At 41.9% G+C, this 24,751-nt stretch overlaps 1 protein-coding gene across 6 annotated transcripts in view; it reads right to left on the bottom strand.

The window, feature by feature from the left end:
* The window catches only part of tiam1a (TIAM Rac1 associated GEF 1a), a 74,723-nt gene that overhangs the window by 47,231 nt on the left and 2,741 nt on the right, over positions 1–24,751 (bottom strand). For 4 of the 6 annotated variants that reach the window (XM_086179041.1, XM_086179045.1, XM_086179044.1 and 1 more), the window contains exon 1: positions 5,647–5,871. The exons of 1 other annotated variant lie outside the window; for it this stretch is intronic. The gene's annotated coding sequence lies outside the window, so the exon portion shown is untranslated. Of the gene's footprint in view, positions 1–5,646; positions 5,872–6,467; positions 6,490–24,751 lie in introns of those variants that run through there. One more of the 6 variants, XM_086179043.1, reaches the window with a different exon arrangement.

The following is a 24,751-nucleotide window of genomic DNA, read 5'->3' as shown; positions in this document are numbered from 1 at the left end:
CCACCGCATCACTTCCAGGTCAATGAGCAGGAACGTGAAGTGTGACTATGTGATGAGCGCTGAGTCGCCGGCCAGGTCGGCAGCTCTTTATGTAAGTATGTGGGGGGGGGTTGAAAAGACAGACGGAGCGAGGGAGTGGAGTAGAGAGGGAGGAAAATGGTCAAGTGGTCTGTTTCCTCTGTTTTAATTACACAGTCCCATGGACAAAAACTCTGATAGAAAACACTCAGAACTACACACACACACACACACACACACACACACACACACACACACACACACACCAAGTAGAGGGTGTAAAGATTTTCCATTAGAGATAAAAAAAAGAGATGAAAGGAAGAGTGAAGCTTCCCATTGCAAAGAGAACACAATCTTTGAAGACACTCTTTGCACTCGTGCTGTATTTCCTCCCAGAAATCCCTGTATAGCACTAGACACACACATGCATTTCCACTCTCTGACTCTTTAGTTTTAAGCTTCCTGTTCAGATATTGTGTTTCATCTCACATCTGAGATGTTTTAGCTCACCTCTATGCTACCACTTCTTCTTCCAGTGCCTGATATTTCCTTTTTCTTCCCCCACAAGAAGCAAACTTGCTCATAAGAGGCAAAAGCAGCTCCTAAAGAACACAGTCAATGTCACATAGGACATTTTAAGAAGGCTTTCATTTTCATGTGTCCTAATATTTCCTACTTGAGGCAGTCTGCTACCATTCTGATGTGAAACTTGATGTTCCTCAATGCCATTTGTCATTTTGTCCAAAGTCAGCTTGGTTTTTTTCTAATTCTTTGTCATTAAATGATGATCAATTATCCCACAAATGATAGCTGCAGCTGTTCTCTTCAATAGTTTTCCAAAATTACTTATCATTGTTTGTTTATTCTTCATATCATATGCATTAATTTTTTAAATTAATTACTAGTGAAGTGATTTATTGAATAAATATGAGATCCATATAATAGGATTTTTTGCTTTTATTTTGAAATTGGCTTTTAGACAGACAGTCTTACCACAGCGCACATATTCCACAAGACAACGTGGGGCTAGTTTCCTCCACGACATCGACAATTTCAGTCAAAACCGTTTCGATCTAACCTGTTCAAGATAGTCCAAACATCTCTACTGTCCTCTGATGCCACACATGATCAGTGCTACAACTAGTCTGTGGTGGCTGTGCCATCATTTATCGATGGGGAGAATTCAGCCAGCCAGCGAGCGCACTGCTAGCTCACTTAGTGTCGCACTCACATTACAAACAATTTCCATGTTGATCTCGTTTGCGGCTGATCTTTGATCATGCAAACAATGAAAACGAAGCAAGAAACGGCACCTGCCAGTCAGGAACGGTGATAGAAAAACTCACCACGAATGTTCAGAGTTCCCTTAAGTGTGTGTAAAGAAGTGTGTGTAAAGCCTGGCAAAGTGTCAGCCATCATTTAGGGCTACCAGGTTATGAATATAGAAAACCAACTTGGTCAAACTCAGTGTTACCATCTATGGAAATCCTGTATAGCTTTTTGATGACATATCCCTCTGTTTTGCCTGGAGTTTTTATTTTATTCTAAAAGGCATTGTCTAGTGGGCCCTTTGCACTGACCTTGCTACTGACCATTGTCATGTGATATTTTTCTTTGACCAGTATTGACTGCAGTGTTATCTTCATTCTTGTAGTCTTATCAACCTTTTTGAAGAGCTTTTTGTCAAGACTTACCTTTGGAATGACACAAGTCTGTTTATTTGAACTGTTGCTAATCCAAGACAACTAATTGTATACATTTCTTTTTTTTATATTCTGGGCACGTTCTGTGTTGGGGGCATCCTACCAAAGCTGAAGACCAAATGTAGAGGTATGCATGGACACACATACACACAAATGCGCATTTACACATCATCAGTTGGCAACCAGAGCTGATGTGTGGGCTAGAAACGCAACACTGATCAGAGATAATGGGCAGACAAGACAAGGGTGGCACTGCTGTCACACAACGGGAGGAAAGAGAGAAGGATGATGAAGGTAGAGACAGATAAAAAGGGAACAAGAGAGAAAAAGAGGGAGGGAGCAAAGAAAGAAAGAAAGGGTGGAAGGAAGGAACTCCCACTTCATAAGCAGACACAGAACAGACAAAAGGGAGAAAATGAATGAGGGCACATGCCAGCTCATGTCAGCTCGAAGACACCCCTCCCCCATCTGTCCCCAAATTAGAGGCTTCCCCTTCTGCTTCCCCTGTTCTTTTTGCACCTTCTTCTTCTCATTGGGGGGTAGATGTTGAAGAGTGTGGCTCAAAAATTGTTCTCTGCCTGATATTGCACAGTGTCCTGCAAAGATCTCTTAGAGTCTTGCTCAACCAGACAAGTGACATTGCGAACAGATTCACATAAGCACACGTATCAGTGTTCACTATCCTGTTTGGCTGTCTGTTCCCACCAAATTGCATGGAACCATAACAGAACTGCCATCTTCCCTTGACACACTCAATAAAGCCATTTGAGCGCGTCTCCACCCTCAGCTTTGTCTTGATTTTCCTCAAAACAGATTTCAACCATATCTGTCTGCTGCTGGGCTGTAACTGACAGAGGCAGAGAATTGGGTAAGTCTCACACACACACACACACACACATGCACGCACACGCACACGCACACACAGCCACAGAGTCAAACACAAACATTTAAACAGCTTGATTGCATGTGGGGAGACGGGCACTGGGGGCTGCATAAGCTCCATATTTGCTTTACAGCAGAAACGCGTGGACCACTGTGGAAGAGGGCTGCAGTACTAAAAAAGCTACTGAGGGGTGAGGGGTAGAGAGAGTGATCATCCCCTTCATCTTAATTGCATCATCCATTTATCATTCGTTACACATGCTCATCAAACTGCATCTTATACACTGTAATGGTACAGAGGGAGTTCAGCTGCTCGCCCTCAAGGTCAAAGGAGTCGCTCTCATAGTAGTGGTATAAGTGTAAACTTGAGTTCCAGGTTGTTGATGATGGTGGTGGTGGTGGTGGTGATGATTATCAATGAGAACTGAATGATTTTGGCTGTAATATCTCTGCAGAACCATAATACTTAATTTAGATTGGTGTTTTTACAGCCTTTAGCAAATTTTGCACCCCTGCAAAGTACAAGTTTGACAAAAATGTGGATTTAATGTTCTGCCCTAATTATTGGTTTTTATTTCCATTTATTTGTTGCATGATGTAGCACTTAATGGTTTTGTATAAATAGATTGAAGGATAAGTGGCATTTGTGGCTCAAATTATACTGATGTTGCTTCATCAAAAACTGTGCAGTTAATGTGAAAAAAAATCTGATTAACAAGAGGAAAACATCAAACTTAAAGGTTTAGGTTTTTCCATGTAATAAAGGATAAAGTAACTCATGTAGATGTAAATACAAATGAATGTAAAGACCTCCAGAGTGACATAAAAAAGATGCTGATGTCGGGGTGTGTACATTAGTGGCCAGCCGACTGTATATATGCCCTATAGGTGAGCTGATTTAACATGAAAGCCCAGTATCAATCTGGGTCAGTATGCACACACATATACACAATGCGAGCACACACACACACACACACACACATGCACGCACGCACACACACAATCCACTGGGCTCACTTAGTGGCCCATCCCCCCCTTTACACTCACACACTATATTAGCTTACTGTACACAGTGAGAGAGAGCACATGTGGATGCCCCCCTTACACACACACACACACACACACACACACACACACACACACACACACACACACACACACACACACACACAGAGTAAATGGAGACACTTCTACACAGACCTGGATAAGCAGTGTGTAACAGTCTGTGAGATAATAGCTTTCCCTTGTTCCACAGCTCCAGGCTTTAGCAAAGTCTTTGTCAATTTTCAAAACAAAAAAGGTGTGTGTGTGTGTGTGTGTGTGTCTACGTATGTGTACACACACACACACAAACACACACACACACACACACACACACACACACACACACACACACACACACACACACACACACACACACACACACAGATGCACCAGTTCTTATCTGCCACTATAAATCCTTTCACGGATCACCTCCTCAAAACATTCAACTTCCTCATGGCTGCAACTGGAGCTATAAAGCTGTATATAAGCAGGAAAGATAACACAAAGAGTAGAGTGAGACAGACAGACAACTGTTCTATCGTTCTTCTGAAAGTAAAAACAAACAGCAACGGTTAATAATGGAATCACCAGAGTATTATAGCGCTGTGTAAGTAAGTAAGTAGAGAGTAAGAGTAAGTGCTGAGGCTAAGCACCTTTTTTGATTCACAACCAAGTACTTGCACTCTTTATCTGTATGAAAATGATAATTTGTTGTGGTATAATACGTATTAATGACTAAATCAAAGCCAAATTTAAGATTTGGCAGTATTTTTTAATCTACTATGTGTACTTTAAACCAAATACCCCTGAAAGACTTCTTCCTCACATTTTTCCATCAGAAAAGTGACTTTCAGAACACACGCTGTGCACTTTGACCCTGAGTAAGTCTCTGCATCTCACCTCTACTCATTCACACACATAACTGAGAAACAGATGGTATATTTGAAGTATTCAGTAGGAGGTAAAAGTGTACACACTCTTAAACTCCCCTCCTTTCTTTTGTATCGCCTTTAACTTGCTCGTCCCTCATTCCCCTCTCTGGTACACCCTTCCTCATTGTATCTTGGAGGCTACAGTGACTCTCTGCCAAGTCTTCTGCCTTTAACTGCTGTTCCCTCAAGACCTGCACTCGCTCTTAAATCTTCCCCCTTTGTCTCTCTATTCTGCTCTTTAACTGTTCCTCCTCTTCTCTTTCCACACGATACCCAGCAAACACACAAAGCAGGCTAATGTCTTCATCAGATCCGTTAAGGTACAAGCCCCCTTTATTCATGCTACAATGTGCACTGTTAATGGCATAACCAGATATTTTGAAATCTTCTTCATACAAGTCATATACACAGTGAGTTTCAGATCTGGATTTCACTTTATTTCCAGTGATTTGGTGTCTCCTGCCCCCCACATATCAGATATTAACTATTACAGCAAGCACTACGTTTGCCCTTTGAGATGTGTGGTTTGTTCAGTGAAGACAGGTGCTAACTGAGCCGTTACGCTATTTTGTTATCACCAAATTACCACGTGTAGGGAAACCAGGCAATGTCCCAGTGAGAACATTAATGATTGATAAACTTCTTTCATCTGCAGACACTCAGACATGCACGCGCGCGCACACACACACAAACACACACACATTCTGACAGGATAACAATTTGAGTAGTTTTGTCTCTTGTATGTATATATAACTACAAGTGTGTGCGTGTGTTTGAGAGAGAGAGAGTGTGTGTGTGTGTGAGAGCCACAAGAAAACAGTTGTACTCTGTACCAGACAAGTCAAGAAGTCACTCATACACACAGAGACACATTGAGTAAGAGAGCATGCCACATACACACTTCACATATGAGAAAAAGCACGTGAAGACAAATTTGATAACTTCCTTTTGTAGCACGATAGTCATCCTTATCAGCAGTATATCACCTGCCAGCTATTACTCACACCATCCAAATCTGAATCGCAAAGCTCCAAAAATATCGTTAGGCATTAAAAGCATCTCTTTACCTTCACTTAGACCCCGGTGTGTCCTTTATATGCGTGGGTGAGAGAAACAGAGTTAATTCCCTGTGGTGGATAAAACACAGTCAGCAGCACCAGTCCTCTCTGAGAGCAAACAGGGGAATCCTCGCATCACATCTCTCGGACTCTAGCGCAGCCTTCAGCTATACACACACACAAACACACACACAGAGACACACATACACATCACAGTACACACATGCTTCCTCCTGCACGCCTAAACCAGACTGAAGGCTGTGGAGAGGGTGTATGAGCTGTGGCTGAGTTTGAGCCCGCCCTCTTTCCTCTGGTTCTCGCCTGCTCTCCCACCCTGCCCTTTCCCTCCTCCTCCTCCTCCTTCTTCTTTACTCTCTCAGCTCTCTATTTCTCTCTCGCTCTCTCTCTCTCGCTCTCTCACTGTCTCTGTCCGATTTCACCTCCCCCGGATTGCCAATTGACTGCCAGCATGTGTGCTGGGTCTGTGCCTCTAAGCCTTTAGATGTCCCATTCCTCTTTTTAATTGCTGGCTCTCTGGCCTCAAATCTCAAAAAACAAAGACACACTGATACACAGAACAAGCACAAGCCGGCATGGGCAGACAAAACACACACTCAGCTGCAAGTATACAGTACAAAACGACAAGGTAAATAGAGTATTTTTCAGAAATGATCATCCAAACCTTATCAGATTTTAGCAGGTAGGGAAAATCAAAACCTAAAGCCAGAGGAAGGTACTAGAATAGAGATGTGATTTGAGTAGAAAGGTGAGAAAGATTCGCAGTGAGGTGCAGCAGAGTACAAGAATCAATCTCTTCTGTCGCTGGAAACCTTCCAGAGCCGGAGCTCATACTGGGCTGCTACTTCACCAGGCTGCTTGAAAGACACAAGACAAATTGATAGAATGAGCCGGCAAGTTGAAATTTTTACTGTTTTCTCACATGTTTGGTATATTTAGAGTTCGCAGTACAAGGCTCTGAAAAGTTTGTAACTTGTTCTTTCAACTTATTTTTCAATGCACATACCTACCAGGGAAAAGCTGCTAAAAGAAGACACATAGACCCTTTTCAATTGTGAGTCGACAAATTGCCTTTCTGTGTTGTTTTCTTGTTTTGTTCTTCTCGGTTTTCATGTTCAAGGTCACAATTACGTGTGTAAACAGCCAGTAGAAAGCACAGTGGAGTGTTGTAAACGTGGTATGAGCTGCTACTATTTTTTTTCCCCTGCTGTCCATTCTTCAAACTCAACAAGAAGAGTGCGAGTCATAGCAGCACAAATAAGTGCATTTACCTGGGTTTGGTGTGAAGTCCAAAGCTGATCCAGAGCCAGTAAATACCTGTGTCTACCACAGGGTCATTTTTACACAGAAGTGAATAGGAAAGTAAAAGAAAAACAAGGGGACTTAATATCTATGACATCACACTGATCCAGAAAAAAAGAAATCCTCGACAAACTACTCCTGTTGAATACTACACTTTGTTTTATTTGAATGCTCAGGATGTCCATCCATCGTCATCTTCCGCTTATTCCTACACATTAAGGGTCGCGGGGGGGCTGGAGCCTATCCCAGCGACAATGGGCGAGAGGCAGGGTTCACCCTGGACAGGTTGCCAGTCCATCGCAGGGCCAACATAGAGAGACGAACAACCATTCACACTCCCATTCATACCTACGGTCAATTTAGAGTATCAATCAGCCTAGTCCCCAATTGCATGTTTTTGGATGGTGGGAAGAAGCCGGAGTACCAGAGAGAACCCACGCAGACACGGGGAGAACATGCAAACTCCACACAGAAAGATCCCGTGCCCGAGCCGGGACTCGAACTCGGAACCTTCTTGCTGTGAGGCCACAGTGCTGACCACTGCACCACCGTGCAGCCTGCTCAGGATGTCCGCAACAATATTATTTTTTGCTTTACAGAATTTTCAAAAGTATGATTATAGCTTCATATCGTCATCACTAGTATAGCTTGGGACAAACATGAGAACTAAATTATGACAACGACAATACAAACACATCTGACACCATTTCCAAACGTCTTGTTACAAGACTGGGGCGATCACATAATTGTGATATGGGTCAACAACAAACATACATGTATGTTATGTGTAAATTGGCGAGATCCTTCTGACATGTTTGAATTTACTCCAAACGTAGGTTCATATCTGCGAGTGTACAGATACGCTTTAGCAATTACACAAAGTACATCAGAAACAAGAAAGACTGGAGATGACTTCTTCTGTATCCACTGACGAAACAATTATCTTTTTTTTCCTCATTACATTATAATCCAAATATTTGGATTGAGGAGAAAGGAATTTGTGAGGAAAACATGACCTATTATGTAACAGGCTGTGTCTCATTGTCCGTTTTCCCTCCAAAGCTCCTAAAATAACTGGTGATGGGGAGTATATCCCATTTAAAGAGGCAAACATGTCAGGACAAAGGGCAGGGAGGGTAACAGATCTACCCAACAAAAGGACTTGACACAGTCTCAACAGGGGAGAGAGAGAGAACATCGTGGGCACACTCGCATGGACAACACACACATTCACAGCTTCATACCCGCCAGCTTACCATGACATTTGAGCACCTAAGACTAACAATACAACTGTGTTTCTCGTCCATTACAATTCTTTTGTAACGGGAATGTGGAAATGCTGTCTGTCTGCTAGCACCTGTCTATTTGTTATCTAACAATAGCCAGAGAAGGTCATGTCCCGTGGAGAGCCGGCTCAAACAGGAAGTAACCAATTCAACGGGATGAGCAGAGACTTTGGACGACAAGTTCCCACACTCCTACCCAAACATAATGTTATTGAGCTGTAATGCAATTATCCAAGGAGTGGAGAGTGACTGGTTAGTGGTTTCACAGCAACACAGATGAATGGCTGTGATGGCATGTTGGAGCAAGCAGTACCCAGAGGAGGTAACAACAACAGGAGCAGGTGGAGGAAGTTATGTAAGTAGAGAGGAGGGCTGGAGAAACATCAGGATGTCAGAGGTCAAAATATCAAGAATATTTCTTGTCTTTTTTCAAGCAAAACTGGCATTTGAAGGTACCAGATTCTTAAACATGAGCATTTGCTGTTTGCTTGTTTTTTTGGGGGGGGAGGGGTGGAAATGTCTCCATGTTTGGAACTACTGAATGGGAAAAAGCAGCATATCGATCACTTTTGGGACAGAGCATGAGAGGAGCATTTTTCAAATGTATTGACTTTTTTTGACTGACTTGTTTTGTGAAAACAATCAGCAGATTAATTGACGATGAAAATAATTATTAGCTGCAGCCCTCCCCCTAAGAACTCTTATAAAACCAAAAATAGGCCAACACTTCAGATTTAGTCTCCTTAGAAAGCTGAAAATGTTCGCAGGCTCCACTGGTGTCACTTGTCTCATAAGTGCCTTCCACCACACCTTCAGTCATGCCAGTTTCAGCCGAGAATGGGCTAGTACTCTGGCTGACATTTGCTACACACTTTGGTTGACCCCGCACAGTCTATTTTACTGCCATTTCAAAGAGTGCTAATCACTAGGGCTGAGCAATTTTATCGATTGTGCAATATATATCGATATTTTGTTGCCCAGAGAATTTTTTTTTCCAGCCGCGAGCATCGATACATTAAGTGCCATTCTAATACCCCGTGTCCCGCACTTAGCAAGAAGAGCAATTAGGTCTGCCAGCCACTAGTGTCGCTGTAGAGCATTTCTAGTTACCCAGATGCCGACGCCTTTCTCATCGGTTAGAGGTGAGACTCAGGAGAATGGCAGCGAGCATTGTTCCCTCTAATTTTTCATGTGTCTGGCATACACACAAGCTCCCTGAGCACACTGAGGATCAATGTGAGCAACATCAGTTGTGCACGCTGTGGCCACACACCAGTACCATACCTGTTCAACACCTGGGAGCATAGCAAGGTACATGGCTTATTAAAAGAATCAAATTACAGCAGCAATTTCTATTAGTTTACTTTTAATGTTTTCAGGGGTTTACAACTCAACTGCTGAGCTACCGTCGCCGTCTCTTCTCTCTACCACACTGTTGTTAGCGAGCTAAACTGCACGGTGCCACAGGCAGAGCACATACGCAAGCACTGTTAATGCTATGATTGGCTGCGTAGCCTAAGTGAACCGTATCCTATCATTGGCTGGACACCTGTCACTCACTGAGTCGATGCGCTGCACAGATTTTCTTGTGCGCTGAGAATGTGCGAGCGCTGCGTGATTGCGCAAGTGCGCAATTTAGAGGGAACATTGGCGGCGAGTATAAATCCAGTGCCTGCATGCTTTAACACAGATGTGTGGGAGCATTTTGGGTTCAAAAACAAAAAGGAAAGCGACGATTTAGACAAAAGTATGGCGGTTTGCAAACTGTCACACAAACGTTAAGTACTCTGGAAATACCACCAACCCAAGTTAAGTTATATCTTGTTGTGCTTCTCTTGTTTTATGTTGAAGTTATTCAATCTTACAATCTTTGCATATTGCCATATCTTATTCTATGTCAAAGACTTGCAATTTGTAAACTATGTAATTGATAATAAAGTTTTTTGCATAAAAAAAAAACTGAACAAAAAAAATACCACCAACCTGCGAGCCCATCTAAAACCTCATCGTCCCAGACAAGGTAGTGCTAACTGAGACCGAGCCCAAGAAGCTGCGGCACGAACAGAAACAAACCACACTGGACAGTGATGGTGGTAGTTGCCACAAGTTCCCATCTTCTTCACTGAGGTCGCAGAAAATTATGGAGTCCATTGCCTACTTTTAAAATCCTTTTATCAGGATTTGAGACCTTATCCAGTGGTGGAAAACACCGGCTTTAGGCGCATGGTGAACGTGATGGAGCTACTATGCTATAGTCACCTGGGAATTGAATTATTGGCTGCCATGGTTTATTTTAAGTTAACCTGGTGGCTACACTGGCTAGTAGCTACCTCAAATGTTCAGTATCAAGCTAAAAAAGCTGTCAAAGTAGGCCACATGCTGCACTTAAACTCTCCATTGTTCACTTTACTTTTCAAAAGCTTGCAAGCTACAATTTGCACTCAGTTTCAATAAATGAAACTAAATTTCTCACCACATCTTTGATTCATTTTGTCCAGCATTTGCAAGCTGCCAGTCAGAGCCATATATTGTGTAATTGATGCTTTCAGTTCAATTGATTCAATCCAAGTCAATGGAACACTCACAAGATGTCACCAAAATCACTGTCCCTTTAATATCTTTCATAAAAGGATGTAAGTGTATCGAATTATATCGTGATTTATATAACGTATCCTGAGCCGAATATTGTGTATCGTACCACGAGATTAGTGTATCGCAACAGCCCTAATAATTACGCAATACCATCAGGATTAAAATGGAAATGATATTGCAACCCTCTGGGATTTTTACTGTGATCATCATTAAAACTGGCAACCATCACATCAAGTTCTCCTGTCCTCTTGCACACCTGAGCCAACCTTTCAGCACGATAGACTCCACCTCTCCGTCTGTAATAGATGTATCGTGTGTGTGTGTGTGTGTGTGTGTGTGTGTGTGTGTGTGTGTGTGTGTGTGTGTGTGTGGAGTTGGCAATAGCAGTTAAGACTTGAAGGAATGAGACCCAGTTTGGTTTCTTATTTCATTCCTCCTTCTGTATCTGTTGCTAAACATATCATAATGAGATTCATGAACATACTGTATTGGAAAGGGGACAAAAAGGAAATGCATATAGATACTATGAGAATAGCTGCCCCCCCCCCCCCAACCCAACAGCTTGCCAGATTTGATATAATCATAACCCCCAGCCAAGCGAGGAGAGCTGATGAATAATGTATCTACTGCTGGGCCACAATAGAACATCCCTTCTGGCCGGCTACCTTTCTCTTAGACTCACATTAGCTACCGGTTACTACTTCCACAGCTTTAGGTCATATCTGCTATACCCTGTCTAAGGTTATTACATTTTCTATTAGCACGGGACAACACTGTTATGCAGAGTAGACCCAAAAACCATGTGTTAAACGCACACAAACATATACAGGGAAGATAAATTGCTAGACGCGGAGACAGATTGTGCTCATCAATAGTGATGACGGACTTGACTGACAGGAGAGCATCAGGTGTGAGACAGCACCCCTTCATGATCTGCACAAAGACATCGAGACATGCATCAGGTGTAAACACGTGATGGGACACCTCAGCGTTGACACCACAGCTGAGATGTCAATTAATTCAGATCATTCACATGCAAGCAAGCCTCGTTTACATCCTCTGAAACTCATCCACCCATTCAAACACTCTCAGATTTCTTGCCGCATGGCTTTTTCTTTGATCGCGTTAGCTACAAAAAATAAATAAAATAAAACATGTGTTACACAACAGCACAGTTGTGTTTCAGAGGAGGCCAGACAAGGACTGGGATTCACTGTCCTCTGTTATCAGTGTAATGGCCCTTAATGACCCCTTGGAGATCGAGGACGCTGACTGAGCCAATGAACTACCACCCAATAATCAATGAGGGATGTCACCCATCTGAATAAATGTTATTATATAATCTTTTCCCTATTGGTTGGACAGTACTACATTAACTGTATGGTTTGAAAAGATCTCCTAATTGTTTAGCTGATCATTAGTTACTAGCCAGAGCCCATTCGCAGACACTGTGAATCTAAATCTTTCCTTCTATCCTGAGGATACATGATCAGTATTGGAAAGGTATTAGCTTTTCTACACTCTCAACGTGACTCAAGACTCTAGTCACAGAGCACACATGTTAGCTTAGCAATCACATGCAAAAGTGCATTTTAATTCCAGCTGGGCCTTTAGCTAACACTTGCTTATATACTGCTAGCCTCCTGTCCTTAAAACACAAGGTCATACAGCACTACAGCCCAAAGCTATGAGGCTAATGAATATACATGTGGCAGAGGTTCGCTCATTACCTGGTTTATCAACTGCAATAATGTAGAGATTATTGTCCTGTAAAATGTGGCCCCTCTCCAAGCGCCTACAGTGGCCTGCAAGCCCAGTTGTGTATTATCCTACATTTGCACATTTTATCATCACAAACTTCTCAGGGCATAAAATGTGTAGCCAGCACTAACTTGGTATAACTAAACCAAAAAAAAATAAAATAAAAAATCACAGTACATATCTCCATTTTTGAAGAACAGAAAGAAAAAAAACAACATAAAATTGCTGATGTTTTCTCTTTTTATATCCTAGTGGTTTTCTTGTTTTGCGACCAGCTGCAGTCTAAAAACAAAATTTACTTGAGCACATTTTTAATCCCAGCAACACTGAAAGCTAGAAAATGTTTGCCTCAAGCCCTCTGCAATTTTCCTTTGAATGAATATCACTGCTGAGGAGTCCAGTATCCAGTATAATTCTGCTGCAAAGACAGAAGTCCAGTAATGCCCAACCTCAGCTCCAAATGCCTCTCGGTGCATCTGCTTGGAAAAAAATGGATGCCCGCAGCAAACGTTCCACAAGCTCCACAACCATCTGCGCCAACTTATCGCTATCAATGAACACTTGTACCAGACAAACTTTACATCAAGCCACAGTTTTGAAGAAGGTTAACCCTATTTACTGTTCACTATGTGCACCACAAGCTCAAGCTGCATGGATCTTCTCCAGGTTTCTGAGCTCGAATTCCAACTTCTACGAACGTTTCATTGCTCTTCTCCATGTTGGATGTCTTCCGGGTATATTGGAGCACAAACGCAGCATTCAGCCCTGACTGTCAGGCAACCATAGCTGAGCTAGAGAATAAAATTCAAAAGGTTATTACACCCCCCCCCCCCCCTTAAATTTAAGAGTGAAAAATGGAGTAACAAACAAATTAAGTTGGAGTTTGAAAAAAACGGATTCAGTATTTGAAAAATAATATCTTCACACAATATTTACAAACACAGAGATAATCTTACAATCAGTATGTAGATCCCCCATCCGCTTAGTAATTTAATGGACTGTATTACAATCAGCTAAGCTTATCCCTAAACCTGACAGACTGATGCTCACATCACAACAACCATCCATACTAATAAGACACTCGCATAAGTATGCAAACACATAAGCAACAATATGCAGCCAGTAATCAAATAATACACTGAAGTTGTTCCAGCACCATCACACACACCCCACACACACACACCACACAGAGATTAAATCCTTCCCCTGGAGAAAGTACACTACGACATAAAACTCATGAATACATCTTATTTGGCTCTTGCTGACATACACAGAAAGATGAATAAACAGACGGAGCGGTGCAGCAGTCAGCACTACTTCACTCCAGGATCAACTGTGTTCAAGACATGATAGTGTCCAATGTGGGTGGAAAGATTAGGAATAAATCAGGCGATAGACAATGTCTATGTACCTCAAAATAGTCTGACCATTCAGCAGAAACTGACTACAGAAACCTCAACTAGCTTAGATGAAGATTAATTACAGCGAGTGGTGTGGTAATAATCCTTCAAATGTATGCTGCTCTGGAAGGACAATAATCACATGTAGCAAAGGTGGAAAAAATAAACCTGGATAATTCAAGCAAATATGCAATAACAGCTGAATGTCAGAGATTAGTAGCAGAGTAGGAGAATGGAGGCTACGGGTTAACATCAGTCATTATTCTGACACACAAAACGAGCACCGTGGAAAAAACTGACATAATCAGACAGACAGAGAGTATCAGATATGAAGACGTGTCTGTCCTTCCTAAATGATCGGGTGGATGCATGGAATCACACTCACAAATCATAATCCCCTTCAATGTAAACGTGTAGCCCTGGTAATTAGGGTGCAGCATTCATAGATGATAATCTGAGATACAAGAACACGGAGGGGGAGGGAGCATCGTGACATGTCTCTTGTTTCCATGCTCAATTATCATTTTCATATCTAATCTCTCTTACTTTCTGACTCATTTGGAGAGAAATTAACAAGGGATGGCAGCAAAAGAATAATAAACGTCTGCGCGGAGGACAGAGTGGGATGTAGGGGGAGAGCGTGTGTGTGTGTGTGTGTGTGTGTGTGTGTGTGGCAGAGCGAAGTGAGACACACAGGGCTGGAGCAGTGCTCAGACAATTGTGTGAGCACGCACACACATCTAACCTTCTAACCTTGTCAAAAACTCATGGGCACAAACTGCATAGCCCATTTCATTGGGATCTCTCTCTCTCTCACAAACACACAGACAGACAGACAGACAGACACACACACACACACACACACACACCAGTAACTCAGCATCTCTCAGGAGAAACTCTCAATCATGCTGCTTATTTGTTAATAACACAAGCTTACAAGGGTGAGCCACTACATGCATTAAAATATTTCACTGCTCATCAGAGACTCCTGGACAAGGACGTATATGGATTCAAGCTTAGAAAAAAATAAAAATAATAAAAAGTGACGGTTGCCTGCCACGATGTGGGACTTTACTGTAATCAAAAGTATTAGCTGTTGATACTGTTCCCCATACTAGCCGATGAACTGGTCCTTTTTGTGATAATTCCAGCCAAACTTGTCCAAACATTGCATTTTCAAATACAATCTGCCATAAAATAAATCCTTTTGTGTAGTGGACAGTTGTCCCAGGTTTAGTTATGATACAAAGCCTTGAACATGAACACATCAGTAGACAGTTATTTAATCAAAACTCCAACTTAGAGTAAGCAGGACAGCTCAGATGGGTTTTAAATGTTTCTAAAGGTGTTCACAGTGGTTCTGATGGAAAATGTATAATGAACTTTACAGTTGCGCAGGAATAGGCAACAAAAAAAAAATCACAAAAAATCTTTTGTGCACCTAGTCAGTCACAAACAAGTATGAGCTTCGCAGCAACAATGGGAGTTGTTTTTTTTGATCATTCCTGTTTTTCCCGGGATGAAAATAATAGAAAGTCAACATCGCATTCATATTAGTCCAAAGAGTCACTTTTTACGTGTCTTCATTTTCACCGCCGAAGAGAAAGAGCCCTATTTTCACTTTGCACATTTGAGCTCAAACATGTGAAGTGATGAATTATGCATCACTCTCTCCCGGTGAGTTGCATTAATAAAAAGCAGGATAATAGAACCCGCGGTAAATTATTTTTTCCTCCATTTTAGAGATGCTCAAACTCAGGATGATTTAAAATGTATATTTGAGTTGACTTAGGATCAAATCTGCAGCGACCCAGCAACCCTTTATTTGGTTCCAGTGTTCTCTTTCTCTCCTTCCTAACTTCCTTCTCTCATACGCACTGAACTCACATGCATCTATGCTCATGCACAACCGGCTCATTTAAGAAATCTTCCTATCTGGGTGGTTTCCAGGTCAAGCAGCAGAGACAGAATTAGACCTTTTCTTGTCCCCAAGTTGTGCTTGTCTCATTACATCATTCACTGTCTGTAACACACAGCCATCTCAAATTGACCTCATCTACCCACCCACCACCCAGCAGCCCCTCCGCTGGCCACACTCACCACAAACTCAGAAGAGGATGAATGATGAGGATGAATGAGAGTGAACAAAGTTCGACTGTTTGATAACGAAGCTCAGCTGTGTTAATAATTCTACCAAAGCGAAATAATCCCATCACGATATTGTTTTTGCATGAATATGCATATCAATGAATACAAAAAAAAATGTGTGCTAATATTTATGTAATTAAAATATGTACTAATTAAAGCTGCAAGCAGAGCTCTCGCACATCTTGCTGTTGTGGAGAGAAAGAAAGAGGTGAAACCTGCTGATATTTGGATTTTTCATGAAGCAGCAGACTAATGCACGCATTGTGGTACGAATATCACTTCCTGCATCCATTACATGGATCTGCAGAAGACTCATATTAGGTTATTGAACATCATGTGAAGAAAACACAGTGTTATTTTGATGTAAATCAAAAATGTTCAGGTTTACTTCCTGTTACATCAAACTGGCGCTATATCTACAATACAAATTTGGCTGGTAGGCGTCTTCAGGCCGGGACTCTGAAAATGACAGCTCGCCACAGTAACACCACTTAATAAAACTCACAGTCTTCACAGTAAACCATCACCATGTCCTTTCTGACAAAATTCAAGACGATGCTAGACCCATAAGGAGTACAGCAACAAGTAATAGAAAAGCATGGCATTTCCTGTTGCCACCAGATGGCGCTATGACTTATCTGCTCCAAAATGTACTTGGTTCTTCCTTGGCCCATTCTACGCCCCTGCACCAACTTCAGTGAAAATTGACCACATAGTTTGTGTGTAATCATGCTGACAGACAAACGTCACTAAAGACATTGTCTCTCTGGCAGAAGATTAAAACATTAAAAAAAAAGACGCAGGATGCTGAGACATCTCAGTGCTTTATCACCACCACTGTTGTATCGTCTGAGTTTCAGCCACTTCAGCTGAAACTTGACAGCGCCAGGAAAAAGAGAGGAGAGGGAGGGGAGAAAACAGGAGATGAGGTTAAGAGGTGGAGTGGGGAAAAAGGAGGGGAAGAGAGGGAATGGGGGATTAAAGCATCAGAAGATACTGTGTTCCTCTGAAAGATGACGGACTGATGGCTGCTCCCTCAGGACTGCCTGGAAGAGTAATCCCACCAAATTGAAGAGTTTAACAGTTACCACCCACTGAGAGAGACACTGGGGGACAAGACACATTCATGGAAACACACACACACACACACACACACACACAGGCACACGCACAACAGCTTCTACCTCAGAGTTAAGCTGATACAGGGCATTGTGACAAGATAATAGACAAATATACAAGTCAGGAAAACATGGACACACACATAAAGACATTACATTGCAGTGTGGTTGTTACCTGGTCGGTGGCGAGACCCCCAGCTTCTCCTCCCTATACCTCAAAACAGTGTCATTGATGATGGTTAGATGTCCTGCATGACAACATGCTGTCATTGGTATTGGTGTGTGTGTGTGTGTGTGTGTGCGCGCGCGTGCATTTGTGTGTGTGTGTGCCTGTAAAGCGCTTAGGATCAACGTGCTACATAACAGTAATCCTTTTACTTGCGCAGAAATATAGCCCCAAAATATAATTTATCTGATAAGTCATGCGGGCTTGCTTGCATGTCACATAGTGTAAACATCCATGCTCATGTTTGGTTTGTACGAGATGGAAACAAAAGGAAATATCCTACAGAATAAATTGAATAAGTCAAAATTTGGGAGCAGAAAAGCCTTCATTTCAGTGACACGTGTCTAGACAAGATTATGATAATCATTTTTTTTAAATCCAAATGCGAGCAAACATATTCTGACTGGATGGTAAAATCCTTCAGGCTGCAGGAGTAGAAGATATTGTGCATCAAGGGTGTCGGGTGAGGACACCACGCTGCACCCTCGATGCACTCTGAAGCTTTCTTAGCAGAGCCTCAAACCAACCTGCACCACTATGAAAAGGCAGCAAGATGCATCTTGCCATTCTTCCAGGTTTGTAGGAACATTTTGGCTGCTGTGACCCTGCTGACTAATCAGTACTTTTGGTGGGTTTATGCTGTGCTGGCTGCAAGCGCTAATAAATCAGCAGCACAGACTGACAGGAAGAGGAAGCCAACAGAGGGCAGAGAATGATGGGATTTAGTGTTGCTTAGTCATGGTGCTTCAAAGTTCAGAGGGTGAAGAATTTCTGTTTGCTGAAACCCCACAAAGGGACAGGTTGATATTATCTTAAAATTTTGAAAATAAAGTTAAGCAGGACAAGAAATATTTAACATCGTTAATTGTCCTAACTGATCCAGAATCAAGTTCAAGCTGATTTCTTCAGTCTTCAGTCCCCCCCCTCCACAACTAGACATGTGGAATATCCGGACCACACAAGCATATTATTTAGCTTACCCATAGCAGGTTAGCTTGTTTTTGCTAGCATGTTCTCCACAGCCCATCTCAACCCACAGCTAAAGTTTAAATACTGTCATGAAAAAAAATAAACTGAGCAGTAGCTTCACAAGCACACTGGAGATTAGTGAAGCTCCAAAGGAAATTAAAGGATTTCTAGTGTATTATATGGAGCTATGGACCCCTGACGTAAATGTGCTACACTGAGGAGTGAAACATGTTAATCATATGGGCAACATCCTGGAAAGATAATCCAAAAGTTCAAAAGTTCTATATTTTGTGTGTTTTCATGAATCACAGTTGCCACTGAGTTGGTGAGACTCTGAGGTTTGTCCCAGTGGTGTAGCCGATGCCATCAAGGTGGCAAATACATCCACACTGGTACTGACAGAGGCCTTTAATGACATTTCTAACAAATAAAATTTCTTTACAAAAACGGTTTTGAATAGAGCGAGTTACAGCCGCCTCACATCACGCAGGGACTGAGATGTGGAATGTCAAAATAGCGTAGCCATAGCTTGCTGTCCGAGACGGCGTATCTTATTGCGCGTTCATGACTCACATTGTGTAGGGACTTTCATCATGTGCTGACAGAGTAATATGCATCTAAAATGGAAGTTTACCATCAAGTTTCTTAGATTACTTCATTTTCTCTTCTAAAACTCAAAAGGAATGGACATAAACCAAAGCTTTGTTCTTGCTATCAGGACAACAGCAGAATCTTACCCAACCCGAGCCGAAGTGAGCCAGTGGAAATGCGCCCTTACATGGTACAACGCTGTAAAGTAATTCTATTTTTCAGTCTGATCTGGTCTATGTGATTGGCTGTAGAAAACATCAGATTATGGTTCTCCTGACTCAAACCCCTTCTGGTATCTGTACTGCAGTGGATGATGTGGTTAGAAACAAGCTAAATAACATCCCTAATATGTTATAATGTCTTACAGTGAGTCACTGATGAGATTAAATCTCTGTGAACATGCGCGATACATCTAAAATGTAGAAAGCCACAGTGTCTTCATGTGCCATTGGTTAGAAACACACACACACACACACACAGGTATACAGAACATAAAGTCATGCTACAGCAGCATTAGGGAGGCGAGGTGAAGCATAGGATAGCTCTTCCACAGTCAGGTCCTCCTTAGATAATGGTACTCAATGGGTGCATTCAGGTAGCTTCCTGAAAGAATGACAAACTGCCCTCACAATGACCTCTTCTTTTATTGATGCTTTCCACTGAATCCAAAGATTTCAAGCCAATTGATGCCCGAAGCTGGTTTTGTGGTCACAGTCAAAGAGCAGCTATTGATCCTGGTAAACGGGCTCCAAAGACTGAGTTAATACCACGTGAAAGCATTAGTTACTTTAACTCCCTCTACAGGTTTATGCTTGACCTTTACCCAAATTTTATCCTCAAGTCAGTCTTCATCTAATCGTATAAACTAGCTCTTTATATCTGATATAATTGACTTTTTTGATTTCCCTTGGGAAAAAAAGAATGGATTAAGGAGATATAAATTAAGTAACCATCATGTATTCAAGTCAGCATTTTAACCTTTGAGACTTAGAAATGGCAATCAACCATTTTCTGTGTAAATCTAGAGTGGATGTCACAGTTGTTACCTGAGAGTCTTTGCCCATTTTTTTTGTTTCATGTGAGCATGCGAGCTAAATATCATGGTACAGCCTGATGCAGCCCCACTGCATATGAATATGACCAGCCGGTGGTAACTAGCATTTAAGGCTCTGCTCCACATTTCTGCACGTTAAAAGACTTAAAAGACAGTTTTTTAGGGTCTGTCGCTGAAGTCCTAGCAAATGGGGAATTGTTGGGTCTCTTTAAACCGAATGAATTCAAAGCCTGTGGTTCTACACTTCATCTATTGGTAGAGGGACTTGACCAAACTCAAGGTGCATTACCGCAACCTTTTATCTTGTGAGCCTTGCAAATAAGTCATTCAGTTGTCACAGGGCAAAAATGGCAAGTCCTTGATGCTAGTTTTAGTAAGGCTTTCCCCAAGAACTAGTTTAAATATCCCAGCAGTTGTTAAACAAGAGCTCAACCATGTTTCATAGTGATCACATTTAAAGCTGCCTGTACTGAAACATATATAGGAATGTGGAATCAGAAGCATTGCACTTTGTTGGTTTTAGCTCAAATTAAAGTGTTCCTGGATTACAGAGTATACATCTGTATAAAGAAGATGTGGATTAAAGACAATATGCTTAGTTTGTAAACGGAGCTTTCTGAATAATTTTGCTGTTTGTATTTGGTTACTGGGTGCAATTAGTATTGCATTCAAGCAGTTGGCTGTTTCAACATCCTGGAGTCAGAAAGAAGTGATGCAAACAGCCGTTTGATATTGAAAAGTCAGTTTCTCATTTGAGTAATTTGGTTTAATTGGGATGATCTGCTAACTAGCGTTTGGAGACACTGAATTTTTGTCACCAACGTTGTAGATTTCATGGATAAAACAGTTCAATGAGAAAATAATCAGCAGATTAAAGGAAAATAAACATCATTTGCAGCCCCAGTATTCTTGCTACGAATAGAAATCCTGAACTGACTTCACTTTCCAAATGCTTTCCACAAGTGGATGAATAATTAAGCAAAACGTGGGGCGAAGTGTATAATTTTGGACTGGGTAATTCAAACGAATGTAAAATATGCGCATATTAGCACTGTAATTTCCGCCTTCATCTCAAAGAGCGTGGGGGTCAGAGCTCAGATTCTCTGCATTATCTGTACTGGACTGAAAGAAGAACGAAAGAAGAAAAGAAAGAAAGAAAAAAGTTAAAATGGGTGAGCAAGAGGATATTGTGTGAGAGAAGTAATCGTCCGGCCATGGAAAATGTTGAATATCTATTCTCTGGAAGATAAAGAGAGGCATCAATGACCTCTTTTCCCTCCCCCTCTGTCCCAAACAAGAGAGGAGTGTGTGGCTGCCTTCAGTCTGCTGGGAACCGCAGAACACTTCACACCTGAACATCACATCTCACACACACATATGAGAGTCTTAAATGGAAAACTGGCAAACATACACACACACAAGCAATCAGCTCTCAAGGAAGAAAATAATCAGGAAAGCTCGGCGTGATGCCTTTAGAAAAAGGTCACCTTGCAGATAAAAGTGTGTGCAAATATCTGCTGTGTGTTTAGCCTGAGTAGATATCACTTCGTTGTAGAGATAGAGATCGATCTATTCTGTCCACGGTTTAATGATGACCCCTCCCCCGACAGTATCTGGTGAGCGTGACACACCCTTTGCTGCTCGCCCTTCATTTCAAGCAAACAACATAAAACAAACTGGTTTCCTTTCTTTATCTTGTTCATTACTTCCTCCTCTTGTAACTGCTGACTAAATATTTGCTTTGAAAACAAGTGATCGTGGAATTAATTTACATAACTGAACCTAAAGTCTGCCTGCGGGGAAAAATTGAAATTAGCTGACTCTTGGGCACGAAGAGGTCGAGGCAGAGTGAAGGGTATGACCTCGACATTTCGGTGAAAAATCTTGTATAAATGATAAACCTACAGGATATAACATGTTAATAACATGTCATGCTATTAAGCTTTAACATCTTTTATGTAAAGTGATTTGTTTTACAGCTGCATATTTTAGAGTTTTGGAGAGTTGGACAGACAAAAGAGGCACTTTGACCAAATCAAGCTTTGGGATATTGTGAGTAACGTTTATTGATTTTCAAATGTTACAGACTCCAGGATTCATTGGTTAATCGGCAGATTAATAGAAGATGAAACTAAACTTTAGTTGCACTAGCAACAAGCTGTAATTTGTATTCATCCTATTTTGGGTATATGAATGTGTATCTTATTTTTCAATTTAACTAAAACAAATTGCTCATTATTTCATGATATTAAGATTTGGTCCCAAATGTTGTCACTTGATTGTGATCAGCACATGTGATATTCCTGCTCTGACCCCTCAGGAGTGAGACACACAAGGATCTCTGGAATGTCACACAAGGTCAGCGACTGGCAAGGTGCTCTGTTGCCGGATTTCCAATCATCTCTGCCTCCTCGTCCTCCTGCACTGAGCGGGTTCTCATATCGTGCCGCTGCTCATACCAGAGAGAATAATACGCAGCTTCTCAGGTAGAAGGGGAGAGTTATAATCATGTAGGTTTAGCAGGTCATCAAGTTCGATGGTCAAACCCCAAGACTGCTATTTGACAATGAATAAGATGAAGCTGTAAAGTGTTAAATAATCCTGTAAGTCCCTCTGGAGTCATCTCTATTATGTTCCTCATCTAATGTTCTGCTGAGGCCTGAACACTAGGTTTGCCCACTCTTCCCTCTCCTGTGGCCACCAGGAGAGTAACATCCTCTAGCAGTGGCACAACGTCTCTCTTCCGGGAAAGGACGACTGTCTTCTGCTTTGGATTATTGGTGGATCACAGCGATCAGGCAAAGACAGGAGGGGATTGTCCACTAAATAGATCAGGAGAGCCAGAAACAGCATGGACATGTAAGCATGCAGGTAACATCTTTTGAGCAGATGGAAATGACGCCATATTACATAATGTCAAAATATTTTCAGCTGATTGTGGAACAGTGGAATGCCGCTGAAGTCTAATCAATTAATTGGAAACAATGGAAATGAATAGCAGAGAGGAGAAGTTCTGGGGCTCCCACTTTCACAATCACACGACTCAGGGGTCAGAGGTTAGGTCACAGGGGCCTTGTAATTAGTCCGTCTACCAACAAACCATGTCTCATAGGACAGGCACCATTTATGACATCTCACCCCTGACCTATGGCTCCTAGTCTCTAAAATATCTCTGCAATATTGGTTGAGGAAGGTGGACTTTGACCCATGAGGGGAGGAGAGGAAGGTCAGAGGTGAGAGAGCACAATTAGCTCAATAGTCTCAATCAGGCGGGAGTAGCTTCCTGTCATAAAATGTGCATGGAAAAGTACACTGTCCATCACCAGAGTAACAAGAGGGAAATCATGCATCCCATTAATTGATATCAAGGTCCGCGTCAGATAAATTACATTCAGACTGAAGGTAAATGGAAACACGAGTGTTCAGCTGTTCAAGTCCAGAGTGTTCAGGGAATGGTAGGAATGAAAGGGAACCTCTCATAACAAAAACGTGATCACACAGGTTCTTGTCAGCAGTGTTTCACAGAACAAAACATTCAGGGGAAAAACACACACACACACACACACACACACACACAAAAGTCTGTGAATGAGAGGTACACCTTCTCACAAAGGCACATACAAGCCAGTGAAGTGCACTTTCTCCCACTTATGTAACTTGGTTGAATAAAGACGCCTCTGAGTTATCTCTCAGCGAGAGGGGCAGCCTCACCTCCTCCAAGTGTGACTGTGGGTGTTGGATAACAGCTAATGCCATGACATTTCACGCCCCCCCCCCTTTTTTTCTTTTTAAATGACGTGCATACATCCATTCATTATGACCAGTCAGCAACAGAAACAACTGAACCTTGTAAAAGTGGTTCACTAGTACTTATGGGAAGCAGTAGTGTCATAAAAACCCCTGAAGTGATGGTAATTAATGGAATAATACTACTTGCGCGTCATCTGAAAGTGTGTCATTGACAGCCTGTGTGACAGTAACACGCCAAGCCTGACAAAAGTATGCGCGTCTGTTAGTGGAAGAGGTGGGAATCACCACAGAATGATTCTGTGATAATCAACAGTCCAGCATTAGCTTCCTACTACTTGTTTATATAGACTTAAGAAAAACTATAATGAGCACAACGATAGCGAGTGACAATAGAAATATTGAAGTCGAGTTCATAAGCCAGAAATGCACACCAACAGCCAGCAGACCCACTAGAGATCCCACTGAGTATGGACACAACTGACAAGGACACACGGGTCATTTTAAAACAGGTTCTTTGCATTGAAATTATATAAACATACATGCCCCCAAAAAAAACACCAAAAAAAACAAGTTCATTTCATTTAGTTCCCAGCATCTAAACTTCAATGCTTCCTACAGTGGGAGGGAAAAAAGAGGAGACTCAGCAGAGGGCTGAAGCTGGACCATAATTGGGGAATCAAGACTCCCTTTGTGGAACATCCTACCAATGGCTTCAAAAGCATGCTGGGGGTGCAGCTGCTGTGCTGTTGGAGATGCAGCTGCAAAAAAAAAAAAAGCACAAACTGAACTGCACAAAACACTGCAGCTGCAAATGTACAGCATGACTTCTCATCACAGATGTGCTCCTTTGTCATCAGGCGTATACTGCCTTCATATACTTACGAATTTCAATCACATGG

This window comes from Aulostomus chinensis, chromosome 15, assembly GCF_037954235.1.
Source record: "Aulostomus chinensis isolate RoL2024-O1b breed Wild chromosome 15, RoL_Achi_v1.0, whole genome shotgun sequence".
Taxonomy (NCBI): domain Eukaryota; kingdom Metazoa; phylum Chordata; class Actinopteri; order Syngnathiformes; family Aulostomidae; genus Aulostomus; species Aulostomus chinensis.
Note: the sequence above shows the minus strand (reverse complement) of the source record. Positions and strands in the feature narration are given on the sequence as shown.